The sequence below is a fragment of the Lithobates pipiens genome, unplaced genomic scaffold (assembly GCF_037356315.1).
Source record: "Lithobates pipiens isolate NorthernLeopardFrog02 unplaced genomic scaffold, aLitPip1_a1.2 Scaffold_13, whole genome shotgun sequence".
Taxonomy (NCBI): domain Eukaryota; kingdom Metazoa; phylum Chordata; class Amphibia; order Anura; family Ranidae; genus Lithobates; species Lithobates pipiens.
This window is the reverse complement of record NW_027507718.1, coordinates 423,878,584-423,893,038: the sequence shown is the minus strand read 5'-3', so window position 1 is coordinate 423,893,038 and position 14,455 is coordinate 423,878,584.

Genomic DNA, 14,455 nt, shown 5'->3' with positions numbered 1-14,455 from the left:
TGTCCACCATTGCAGCCTTGTCAGTGTCATATGCAGCCTTGTCAGTGTCATATGCAGCCTTGTCCACCATTGCAGCCTTGTCAGTCAGCCTTGTCCACCACTGCAGCCTTGTCAGTTTTATTTTTTATTTTTTTAAATGCCGCCGCCGAGATACAGAGCCAGATGTCCTGTGCATCTCGGTGGCACGCGGTAGTTCTCAGCGGCCTCCAGCCGCCTTCAGCTCTTCTCGGCAGCTTTCGGCTGCCATCGGCCGTTCTCTGCAGCTTTCGGCCGCCTTCGGCCGCTCTCGGCAGCTCTCGGCTGCCGAGAACGGCTGAAAGCCGGCGAGAATGGCCGAAGGCTGCCCGAAAGCTGACAAGAAGAGCCGAAGGCGGCTGAAAGCCGCCCAGAGGCTCAGAATTACGGGGGATCGGCGTATAACACGCACCCGCGATTTTCCCCTGCTTTTAAGGGAAAAAAAGTGCTTGTTATACGCCGATAAATACGTGTTAAATATGTGATAAATGGTGTTTTTGGTTTATGGTGTTCAGATGCAGTGTGGGGTTGTTTAAAGCTCATCTCTGGGAAACTTAAACATTATCTATGGCAGTTGCGCTGTGCTCACACTACAGGGGTTAACTGGCTCTCCAGCTGTTTTGAAACTACAAGTCCCATGAGACATTGCAAGAACCTAACAATCACAGGCATGACTCCTAGAGGTAGAGGCATGATGGGATTTGTAGTTTCAAAAAAGCTGGAGAGCCGAGATTCCCTACCCCTGCCCTGGACCTAAACAAGCAATAAACCTTTGCAGTGCAGGTGCAGCCCCACTGCAAGGGATACTTTTTATGTTTCCTGGAGTTGAGCTAAATGTGTTAGAGGTTAAATAAGAACTACTATAAGTTAACATGTGAGTTTGCTGGAGCTTGCTTAAGTCATAGTGGTAGCTGCAATAGATTGTTTCCTTGTTGCTACTATCCTTGAGTTGATTATTAAGTTTGTTCCTTACACAGGTTGTGTTGTTTTCTAGTTTCTGCTATAAAAAATTGAGACATAATATGACCAGGGTTACCTCTATGTATGCCTATGACTTTAAATACAGTCTAATAATATAGTCAAATTTTATGTAGGCACATTTTATGAAACCCGGTGCAGTATATAACAACATCTTCAACAACCAAGAATTGAGAGCAGGATGACCACTGACCAAGGAGATTGACCACTAACCAGAAAGAATGACCCCTGTCCAGGTAGGATTACAGCTGGCCAGGAAGAATGTCTACTGACCAAGGAAATTAACCACTCACCATGGAGGATGACTGTTGGCCCAGGAGGATGACCACTGACCAGGAAGAATGAGCGCTGGCCAGGGAGCGTGATCGCTAGCCAGGGAGGGTGACCACTGACCAGGGAAAAAGACCACTGACCATGGAGGATGACCACTGATCAGGAAGAATGACCAATGAAAAGGGAGAATGACCACTGACCAGGAAGAATGAAGACTGACCAGGGAGTATGACCAATGACCAGGGAGGATGACAGCTGGCCACTAAGGTTGACCACTGACCAGGAAGAATTAGCACTGACCAAGGAGAATTAGCAGTGACCATGGAGGATGACCACTGGCCAGGGAGAATGACCACTGGGCAGGGAGAATGACTACTGGCCAAGAAGAATGACCATTGACCAGGAACAATCACTATTGACCAGGGAGCATGACCACTGACCAGGAAGAATGACTAATGGCCAGGGAGAGATACTGCTGGCCAAAGAGGGTGACCACAGACCAGGAAGAATGACCACTGACCAGGGAGGACAACCATTGACCATGGAGGATGACCACTGACAAGGGAGGCTGATGAATGAAAAGGGAGAATGACCACTGACCAGGGAGTATCACCACTGACCAGGGATGATGGCTATTGACCAGGGGGTATCACCAGGGATGATGACCACTGACCACGAAGAATGACCACTGACAAGGGAGCATGACCAATGAAAAAGGGAGAATGACGACTGGTCAAGGAGGACTCAGCTCACCTACATCAAGTCAAACATCAGTATAATTTTTGCCTATATTATACATATTATAGTGGAGTTTTCAGATTATTAATCCAGTGTACTTTCGCTCTTGGTGAGCCTTCACACGTGCTTCATTTCTATTTCTTATGAACCAGACACATTTCAAAACATTGTGCAATGTGCTAATATTTTGTTATCACCATATAACAATTCTGCTGTGTAGTTTTGTGTATCTTGGATTGCTGTAGTTTGAGTGTAATAGAATAAACACCCTTATTACAATGATCACAAATGCATCGCTGTCAGTCAGACATTTAGCGTTCTTCTGCTTTGTGATAGATGGTGTGTTTTCCCATTGTCGGGTTGTTTGAGTTGGACTCCACAAAGATCAGTTCAGAGTCTTCATCAAGGTAAACTACAATGAAAGGAAAACAAATCAATGTGTAGATAAAGATGTATCTGCTGACATGACATCATGTACTGCGTGTGCTGATAATTGCCAACTACAGTGACGTGCTGTTATGACAAGCTTGTTTACTATGAAGTTATGGCAGGTCATTTCAACAATTAAAGTAGGGCATTGCACTAATAAAATGGCTAGGGACTGTTTAAAGGAAAACAAGACCTTTTATATGACTTTCCATATAAATGTATTTTAGAGATTTGTTTGATGGACATCATTTTAACATGTGTTAAAGTGTTACTAAACCCAGGACCCTACATTCACTATATCTGGTCTCCCACAGTACACAGAACATGGAAATGTAATTATTTTAGTAAATATAAACTGCTAAATACCTTTTCTCATCAGCAGTTTATAGTAGTCCTATGCCTTTTCTCAGTGTCTGGGTAAAGCTTGTAGTAGGAATTTTCATTCATGTTCTATAAGGCTGCATAACCCTTGACCCTCTCTCTGGACAGTGCCGATTGGCCCTGTGCTGATCACAAGCACCCTTACCCCCCCCAAAAAAAACTATAGCCATACCCACCAAACTGAACATGTGCAGAGTGCCTCCAAGGTCCTGTACTATCAGCAGCTGTATTGGGGACAGTAAAAAAGGAGGAGGATCAGATCAGAGAAGACAGGATCAAATAGCCTTTATACACAATGCATTGGATTAACCCCTTAGGTTCCACAATGGTTTAACACGTATGCTTTACTGCATATGCAGACTGATTTTACTGTTGTGGGTTTAGTAATACTAATGGTTTTAAACCCCTGTTTTTATGTATAGTGTGTAATCATATATGAACATGGGGGGGGGGGGGGGGGGCTCTGTTTTCTGCTTTGCAGTGTTACACACTGGTTGCACTTTATTGCTTCATCTCACAAGACCCTTTATGGTCTAGTCTACTAATCTCTATATTTACTACATTAACAAAACTATAGAATAGGAAGTATACACCAAAAAAGGCTATAAAATGTTCCTTTCATTTGTCCATTCATGGCCATAACTGTCTTTCCTTCACTGCCCACCATGCTATTCAGCTGCTTGGAGCAAAGTGAAATACCCAGTGCTTCTAAGTATGGATGAGCATGTGACTCCTCTCCTCCTTCACTTGAAAGTGCTAGTACCTTAAGATTGGTCCAGTGCTGTCATATGGGGGTGGGAAAGGAATCCCTTTCTCTATATTCAGTGTAGTGATATAGTATCTAAGCAAAAAGCTTTTGTCACCTTGACCCTCTTCTTGTAAAACACCTGAATGCATTGTGACCTCTCCTTATTTCTGAATTACCTTCTTGGCTGATGATTTTGTATATGACTTTGGTTGTTTTTCAGTTGAAAGTCTGTTTCCCAAAAGTGCCATGCAGCAAAATCCTAACTCCATTGTAGGGGGCTCTGGCAATTTTTTTGGCACACTTTAAACTTTGCTACCCAATGCTGTAAATTGGGGGCACACAGGATGCAAATATTTGTGAGAAAAATAAAACAATGGCTTGGGAGGATTAATGCCATTAAGATGTCAATTTTACCAAAATTCCTTTATCTATTTAGGGTACTCCTCATTCCACTACTTTTATACTTTTTACGTCTTAGCCCTTGTACACACGGTCGGACATTCTGACAACCAAATCCGTTGGATTTTGTCCGACGGATTTTGTCCGAAACTGTTGCATATACACGGTCGGACAAAGTTGTCAGAAAATCCGATTGTACATAACGTGATGACGTTATTTCGTTACAACGGGACTACGTTCAGGCTAGTAGCCAATAGCTTTGGTCTAGGAATTTGATCTGAGCATGCGTGGCACTTTGTCCGTCGGAGTAGGCTACACATGATCGGAGTATATCCGATCGGAGCATTTTGTCGGAAAATTTTACAGACAAGTTGGAAAACTTGGTCCGTCGGATACTCTGACGGAAACAGTGCGATGGAGACCACACACAGTCGGATTATCCGACAAAACGGTCCGATAGGACACATTCCGTCGGAATCTCCGACCATGTGTTCAAGGGCTTACACAGCTTACAATTATATCATATATTTGGAGCAATAATAAACCTTATATCCCTAAATCTACACTTTACCTTGCTAAACTGAAGGGTGGATTAGGGTTACCAAATTTTTCATCCTATTATTACACAGCACAATTATCCCAATTGCCAAAATATTATTCCACTTTGGAACCTCCTTTATGGGTTGCTGTCGAATCTGTTGATATTGACCCTATCTCTGTGGCTAATATGTTATGGCTCCAGCCTAAAGATAGATTACATATATCAAATCCTATTACTAAGCGTTTTCACAATCTTCAGTCCACACATAACCCCCTCCTTTCCTTCATCAAGAACCCGGCTTTCTACCCAGCTTGGAAATTCATGTCATGTGCAGTTTGGTCCTCCACAAACCTACTTAGACAGCATAATTTAGTTAATAACAACACATTATACACATTTCGTGAATTATGTGAAACCTTTGGACTTCCCAGAACTGAACTTGTTTTTAGATCTCTACAAATTAAACATTTTTATACACCCTTCATTAGGACAGGTTCCCCACTTAATCAGATGTCACAGTTTGAACCCATCTGTAAGAGTGACCCACATATTAGAGGCCTAATTTCACTTCTTTACCAATGCATTAATATACCTTCCAATGAAATACTGCCCTCATATACTGTCAAGTGGTCGCAGGATATGGATCGCACTTTTGACTTAAATGACTGGTCTAGTATCTGGCTAGCTACAAAAAATGTATCTCCAAATTGCTTTGTGTTAGAAACCAATTTTAAAGTTTTGGCACGTTAGTATTTAGTAAAATTTGTTCCATCCTACTTGGACTCCTGTTTTTGGGGATGTCCAACACCTGGTACTCAGTACCATATCTGGGGGCTCTATCCGATAGCCCAAGAATTTTGAAAGAAAATATTTGACATGGCCTCCAAAGCCCTGGGCACTTCTATTTTTCCTGACCCGGCTATGGCTCTCTTGACTGTCAAACCAACTGTTCTAACACAAACTTAATTAAAATGATTCATCCACCTTGCCACTGCAGCTAAACAAACCATAGCCAAAGCATGGAAATCTCAAACCTTAATAGTGGCAGAGGCTAAACATAGGATGAACAGAGCTCTTACCTTTGCCAAAATTACGGCTATAGAAAATAATAATATTAATACATTTTGTAAGATTTGGCAACCATGGGTCAAACATTATTTACCACCTAACTTTGACCAATCATTATTGTTACCTTGCTAAGTATATTTTTTCTTTTTTTCTCCTCCCCTCTCTGCCAGTAGGCATTTGCATCTCCTGGACTTGGGCTGCGATACCACCACCCAGAGAGACATTCTCACTTTCTTTTTCTTTCTTCTTTCCTTCAATTCCCTTTACTCTTCCGTGTCTTTCCTCTGCTACTCTTCTTTCTTTTTCCTCTTTCTATAAATCAATCTATTAACATGGAGCTAGAGGTGAATGTAACTTATTCTACAGTCCTTATATGTAAATTAGGACCCGTATTGCTCTCACTTCTGACTCCATTAGTAGTATTTATTCCTCTTCTTTCCCTTTCTTTTTTTATCTTTATTTTTTTATTTTATTATATTCATACATGAGATCATTTATCACCATTCAAATTTCAGTCATACATTGATCAATTTCTTTATATTATCACCTCTTATACTATATATAGATTTTATTTACTTTTTACATAAAATAAACACAAATTGTTATTTACTTACCATGTTCCCGATAAGATTCATCAAACTTTCCCTCTATTCTAGCAGTGGATAAGTTATCATCTTATGACCATGCCCCCATCCGTTCACAGTCTGATCCCATTTGGGGTGGACGGTTGGTCTGAAGGCATGATTCAATTGATCGACAGATCAATGGGGGAATTCCCTGAATCTTATATTCTCTATTGAATAGATCAAGTTCAATCTGGATCCTTTTTTATTTCCTTTTATATATATTTAAGCTCTTTCTTTTATCATTTAATAGTGATTGTAACATTGAATGTATGACATTGTTATTGATATTTGTATCTTATGTACAAGTTTATAAACTGTTATATTTCATTTTTTTTTTATTGTAAATCTCAATAAATATATTGAACGAGAAAAATAAAACAAATGTTGTTCTGTGCAGAACCCTCGCACACTCTGCACTGTCTGAGGGAGCACTATTATGCACTGTTTTACCTACCAAGATATCTGCAATTCTATGAAAAGTGTTGTCCATGTTAAGCCTGATGATAAAACCTCCTCTTGCAATAATACCTGCCTTTTCACAACCCCAGCATTTTTATTTTTTAACATGGACACAGGTAAAAAGAAATAGTTGCTGCTCTAAGGAAAGACAGATTAATTTCAATATAAGGAAACCCATACCTCTGTGTATATGTTGGTAATCGGGGGGCCAGTTGATTGGTACCCAAGAATGAGGTACACAGATACCAATGAAGGTGGCACAATTATTATCTGGTAAAGCAGAAGTAACAATTAATATGTGGAAGACAGGAGCTCACTTACAGTTTCAAACACAATGGCAACGGAGCCTCAATATTACAGGCATGTGGGTATAACAGCTTTTAACAAAGCTTGAAGTACTTTAAAACAGTCTTTGTACTGGAGATGGCACTTTGGTGGACTACGCTACCAGAACAGCATTTGATGAGGGGAATGGTTGACATGTAGTACAGCATCACAGGCACATTTAGTAACCAGGTATGCAGGTCCTCATTCTCTCCTCAACCCTCTCAGGTTCCCAAATGGCAGAGCTTGGCAAAGTGTCCCTGCACTGTCCCTCCTTGACCAGATACTCTCCCTAGCGCTAAGTGCACTGTCCTTAGCTAGTGGGGATCCTGTCCCTACATTATCCACTTTGCAAATATGTGCCAACCACACTATGACACTGCTATTTATTAGCTTTGCCCTCACTAAAGATGGCTACAGAGGTCAGCCAGGGCAGGGCAATGGGCCGCTATTCCCCTGATGACACCTACAGAGGCTTCAGAAGAACAAATCTCCTCTCAGCCTCCATTACCCTCTGCACGGCAGCCAATTGAACAGTGCCACCTACAGCAGGGAGGATTAACTGCACCAGCCTACACGGTGACTGCCAGATGTGTATTAGCATACACAAAAACTACTGGTACTGGTTTGGGCAACCATTGGCCTACATTAACTGAAGCACTGCAAAGTTCCTGCTTACCTGAGACCTGATCTGTGGGTTCTGACTTAGTAAGGATCTTTAGTAAGACCTCATCAGGAATATGCAGTTCAGTTTTGGGCACCAGTTCTCAAAAAGGATATCAGGGAGCTGGAGAAAGTGCAAAGAAGGTCAAACAAACTGATAAGAGACATGGAGGAGCTCAGCTTTAAGGAAAGATTAGAGGAACTGAATTTATTCTCTCTTGAGAAGAGGAGATTAAGGAGGTTATGATCAACATTTTGATTTTTAATAATCCAGACATAGACTGAGTGGAAGGAACCACTCCTTAATCTAAGGCTCGCCAGTTCCAAAATATCTTGCAGGATAATTTCCTGGGTCATAAGGTAAATGCACCAACTAGAAACAAAGCGTTACTAGACCTACTGATTACTAACAATGCAGACCCAATCACGGATGTGGAAATATGGGACAATTTAGGAAACAGCGATCACAGGTCAATTTGTTTCAGTATAAAGCAAACTACTAGGAAACATAAAGGGTAATACAAAGAGAATGAATTTCAAAAGGGCCAACTTTCCTAAACTACGAGCCTTGCTAGAAGATATCAATTGGGATAAAACCTTATGAACAAAGAACACTGAGGAGAAATGGGTATGCTTTAAGAGCATATTAAATAATTGCATTAGCTAGTGCATCCCAATGAGAAATACAATTAAAAGAGCTAATAAAAGTCCTGGGTGGCTTAACTCCAATGTAAAAATGCATATAAAAGCAAAGGATAATCCTTCAAAAAATACAAGGCTTAGTGATCATCATCAGCATTCCAACATTACAAAGAATACAACAAGAAATCTAAGGGTGCAATCAGGGTGGCTAAGATAGAACACAAAAGGTACATAGCGGAGCAGAGTAAGAAAAATCCAAAGAAATTCTTAAAGTAAATAAATAGTAAGAAAGGGAGGTCAGATCATATTGGTCTCATAAAGAATGAAGAAGAGAATCTGGTTACTAAGGATGGAGACATGGTGAAGGTATTGAATGTATTCTTCGCCTCAGTCTTCACAAGGGAATCAGGGGGCTTCAGTAACCAAAATTGCAATGTGTATCCTCATGACACGTCACAGAAAGTACCCTCATGGCTAACAGAGGACAGATTAGAAATAGACTTGAAAAACGTAAGTTATTCATAAACAACCTGGAGGATGGGATAAACAGTTCAATCTCTATTTGCGGGACGATACTAAGCTAAGCAGGGCAATAACTTCCCTGTAGGATGTGGAAACCTTGCAAGAATATCTGAACAAAATAATGGGGGGGGCAACTACATGGCAAATTAGGTTTAAGGTGGAAAAAATTCAAATAATGCATTTGGGTGGCAAAAATATGAATGCAATCTACTCACTAGGGGGAGAACCTCTATGGGAATCTAGGATGGAAAAAGGACCTGGGGGTCCTTGTAGATGACAGGCTCAGCAATGGCATGCAAAGTCAAGCAGCTGCAAGCAAAGCAAACAGAATATTGGCATGCATTAAAAAGGGGATTAACTCCAGAGATAAGGCGATTCATTCTCCCTCTCTACAAGACTCTGGTCTAGCTGCACCTGGAGTACGCTGTCCAGTTCTGGGCACCAGTCCTCAGGAAGGATGTGCTGGAAATGGAGCGAGTACAAAGAAGGGCAAAAAAACGAATAAAGGGACTGGAGGACCTTAGTTATAAGGAAAGGTTATGGACACTGAACTTATTCTCTCTGGAGAAGAGATGCTTGAGAGGGGATATGATTTCAATGTACAAATACTGTACTGGTGAGCCCATAATAGGTATAAAACTTTTCTGCATAAGGGAATTTAATAAAACACGTGGCCATTTTCTAAAATTAGAAGAAAATCGGTTTAGCCTTAAACTGCGTAGAGGGTTTCTGTGCTGTAAGAGTGGTTTGGATGTGGAATTCCCTTCCACAGGCAGTGGTTCCAGCAGGGGACATCCATAATTTCAAAAAACTATTACATAAGCACCTGAACGACCACAACATACAGGGATATACAATGTAATACTGACATGAAATCACACACATAGGTTGGACTTGATGGGCTTGTGTCTTTTTACAACCTCGCCTACTATGTAACATGTACAAATACATAAGGGGTCCATATAGTGAACTTGGTGTTGAGCTATTCATTTTAAAGTCATCAGAGGACAAGGGGCACTCTTTACGTCTAGAGGAAAAAAAGATTATAGCTAGGGCTGTTACTGATCAAAATTTTTCTGTTCGATTAATCTATTTCTTTTTTAATCAACTAATTACGATTAATTTTAACGCACAACTCATCTCCTTGCATTGCAACTCTGCATTAGTCAGTGGTAAATGTGGTATACACTATACACAATCACCCGACACTAGTTCGTTTCCACAATCCATGACTTAACTTCACAGTTCACACAAATACATTTTAAATTCAAACTGTAGCACTGATGTAAGTAATTTATTTTTCCACAGTAGTGTGACAATCCCTACACCTCCGATCTAACTAATCACTCTCACCTTATGGCATGGACCCCTGTGCAAACAGGGGGTCATGTAAGCAGGTATCAAAAGGGTTAACACGGACTATAAACTTTTTTTTTTTTTTAACAGTTAGAATTTATTAAAGAAATATCCAGTTACAATACATAGTAACAAAACATAATAATTGCAGATGCAACTGCCTGATTGGACAACAGTTTAGCATCGGTAGTTACAGACTCACATTGTTAGATATCTTGGTTTCAATAGTGGCCGATCAGCATCTGTCAGCTAACTTTACATAGTCAGACATCAATGTAAAGCTCGAGCCGATCAACAAAGATCCTATTAAGTTAGGAGTCACATCCATATATAGAGAAAATCCCCTTTTAAAGGGGTTAGGCACATTGCTGTTCATAGTGTAACAGTTAAAACTAAAACACAAACATTAACGCATTACAAAAGCCTTATTAGGTATATTTTCATTTTTAACAGTATACCGATCAGGTTACACCCTGCTAAGTGCAATCAAAGAGCCAGAAGTGGCGAAAGAAGATAGATAAGAAGTGGCAGCCTATCTCAAGGCCGGCACCATGAAAAAGAAAAAGAGAAGATGCGGTTGTCTAAAAAGAGCGGGTATTGACAGGTCAGGTACTCAGCGACACTCCCTCATCAGGTTTGTGTCAGTGAGGTGTATGTAGAAGAATATTTAAAAATGACCCAGGGTTGCCAGGTATCAGTGCGCTTGTCTATGCTTTTGTGTGCTATAGCCTTAATCTCTTCCATTTTGTGAAGATGACGTACCTCTCCCAGCCATTCCTTGATTGAGGAAGTAGTAGTATCTCTCCAATATCTAGGTATGACCGCCTTTGCGGCTGTAAGTAGGAATCTCGTTAGCGATTTTTTATAATTTTTCATCGAAAGATTAGTAATGTGTAATAAAAAACATTTTGCGTCTAGAGGGATCTGTGTATCGGGTATTTGTTTTATAATGCTAGTCACTTGCGTCCAATAAGGTTGAATTAGGTCACATTCCCACCATAAGTGTTGTAAAGTGCCCTTAGCTTGGTTAAGTCCGGAACCGTGGGGAACCAGTTATGCAGTTTAATTGGCGTATTATAGCAATTCGTTAAAAGTTTGAAAGAAGTTTCTTGTAGTCGGGTGCTAATTGCACATTTATGGGCAAATATACACGCCTGTAACCATTGATCTTTTGTAAATGACACATTTAGTGCTGCTTCCCAGAAGCGCTTGTGTTTGTTAGGTTCCTAGAGGACTGCGGATTGCAACCAAGCATATGTCAGGGAGATGTTTTTCGTGGAGGTGGTGGCCTGGAAACAAACTGCTTCAAATGGTGTTAGTGGTCGTATAAAATGTTTACTCCTCTGTGGGCTCAAAATGTAGTCATGTAATTGTCTATATGTCCAGTGGCCTAGATAGGTTAAGCCCAGTTCTTTCTGTAGGGTTGAAATTGATTTCATTTTGTTGCCTTCGAGACAATGAGTGGGTAAAAGTGGTGAATTCCTGCATGGAGTCTTCACTAGTCTCCGCCTCGTGGCTCCTCAGCGCCATCTTGTTAGCAGAGCGGCCCCTGGTCCTCTGTGTTTGGAGGTCAAATGTGTCCGCAATAGCGGGCTCCGGGGATAGAGTAGGAGCGATGTGATCCAGGACAGTTAGGCAGTCCGTCCCGTCTGCCCATTGCACATTCGGTGTGGCTGGAAGGGGATGCTTGTGTCACGGTCCGGTGGAGCTCAGCTATGCAGCGTCCATTCCCATCGGAGTCCAAGCCACACCCCACGGACTATAAACTTCTCTCAGATCTCAGCAAGAATGCCAGGTCATGGGTAGAAAGAAAAGATCTAAGTGCTCACCGCTTAAGTATAAGATAACATTTTTGTGCTCAAACACAAACTACTCACATAAAGATGATAAAAACACAGCATGTAAAGCCGTCAATCGTGTTAGTTCCGTAGGGCAGCAACGGGTGAGGTCATGCGTAGCTCCTCCCCCATATGCGTTACATTCAATCAGAACTTCGACGTCCCGGGACTCCTCCCCCTTCCCTTCGTTAGCAGACTGAGGCACTGGGGGAAGGGGGGAGGAGTCCTGTGACGTTGATGTCCATGACGTCACCGGATCTCCGACGGAACTCCCTGAAGACCCGGAAGCCGGCGGAGAGGTGAGTACGGATCATAAGAATTTTGATTGATCAAAAAAATTTATCGATTAATCAAGGAATTAATCTTTAATTTCCACAGCCCTAATTATTACCAAATACATAAAGGTTTCTTCACAGAAAGAGCTGTGAAAATGTGGAATAGACTCCCTCCAGAGCTGGTTCTAGTAAACTCAGTAGATTGCTTTAACCACTTCAGCCCTGGAAGATTTGGCTGCTCAATGACCAGAGCACTTCTTATAATATGGCACTGCGCTGCTTTAACTAGTAATTGCGCGGTCATGCAATGTTATACCCAAACAAAAATTGCGTCCTTTTTTATCCCACAAATATAGATTTCTTTTAATGGTATTTGATTGCCTCTGCGATTTCTATTTTTTGCGAAATAAGTGTAAAAAGACCGAAAATTTTGAAAAAATATTATATTTTCTACTTTGTAATAGAAAAAATCCAATAAACTCAATTTTAGTCATACATTTAGTCATACATGTTTGAGCAATATATCATTTAGTGACAACTTTGTGCAAAAAAAATAAAAATAAAAAGGGTCTGCAATTTTCCCAAAACTTGTGGCAAAATATAAAATATTCCATGGACTCAACATGCCTATCAGCAAATAGCTTGGGGTGTCTATTTTCCAAAAAGGGGTCATTTGGGGGGGTTTTGAACTGTGCTGGCATTTTATGCATAACATTAGAAGCTTATGTCACACATCACCCACTCTTCTAACCACTTGAAGGCAAAGCCCTTTCTGACACTTTTTGTTTACATGAAAAAATATTTTTTTATTTGCTAGGAAATTACTTTGAACCCCCAAACATTATATATTTTTTAAAAGCAAAGTCTCTACAGATAAAAATGGTGGGTGTTGCAATTTTTTTTCACACAGTATTTGCGCAGCGATTTTAAAAACGCAATTGTTTTGGGGAAAAAAAACACGGTTTTTAAAATTGTAATGCCTATATTGCCCAAATGTTTGATGAAATAAAAAAGATGATCTTAAGCCGAGTACTTGGATAGCAAACACGACATGCTTTAAAATTGCGCACAAATGTGCAGCGGCAACAAACTACATACATTTTTAAAAGCCTTTAAAATTCTTTACAGGTTACCACTTTAGATTTATAGAGGAGGTCTACTGCTAAAATTACTGCCCTCAATCTGACCTTCTCATGATACCTCACATGCATGGTGCAATTGCTGTTTACATATGACACCAGACCGACGCTTGTGTTCGCCTTTGCGCATGAGCAAGGAGGGGCAGGGGTGTTTTTTTTTTATTATTTAATTTTGCTTTTTTATTTTATTTTTAAACTGTTCCTTTCATTTTTATTTTTATTTTATTTTATTGTTATCTCAGGGAATGTAAATATCCCCTATGATAGCAATATGTAGTGACAGGTACTATTTTGTTTAAAAAAAAAAAAAAAGGTCTATTAGACCTTAGATCTCTCCTCTGCCCCCAAAGTATCTGACCAATGGGATAAATCAAATCAAATCTTCAATTAATACATGGTTAATGGATAATGATGGTGATACCTACTGGGTACATGTGTGTGCACACATATAATCATATACCCTGTTTCCCCGAAAATAAGACCTAGCGTGATTGCCGTTGATGAGTGCAATATAAGCCCTACCCCCCAAATAAGCCCTACTCTGTTTCCCTGAAAACAAGCCCTACCCTAAAAATAAGACCTACAAGGACTTTAACTAGGGCTTATTTGGGGGGTAGAGCTTATATTGCAGCCATCACCGACAATCACGTTAGGTCTTATTTTCGGGGAAACAAGGTATGTACACAATACGATAACCGCTCATGCATATGCATACCCACATACCTGCACATACCTGCAGTTGTAAACATGTACACAGGGCAGCACTTAAGGTGGTGGGGACCCCTGGGCTTGAGTCACTTTCGGCCCTACTTTCTATACATGACTTTAAATAGAACAAAATGATACATAAACGTATTTTTCGCTCCATAAGATGCACCTGACCATAAGACGCACCTAGGTTTTAGAGGAGAAAAACAAGAAAAAAATATTCTGATCCATAAAGAAGCCTGTCAAATAAAATGTACATTAGCCAGTGGATAGTACGTTAGCCAGTGGTATATATTCCTATAATAAATAAAGATACACCAGTGTTTATGTGAG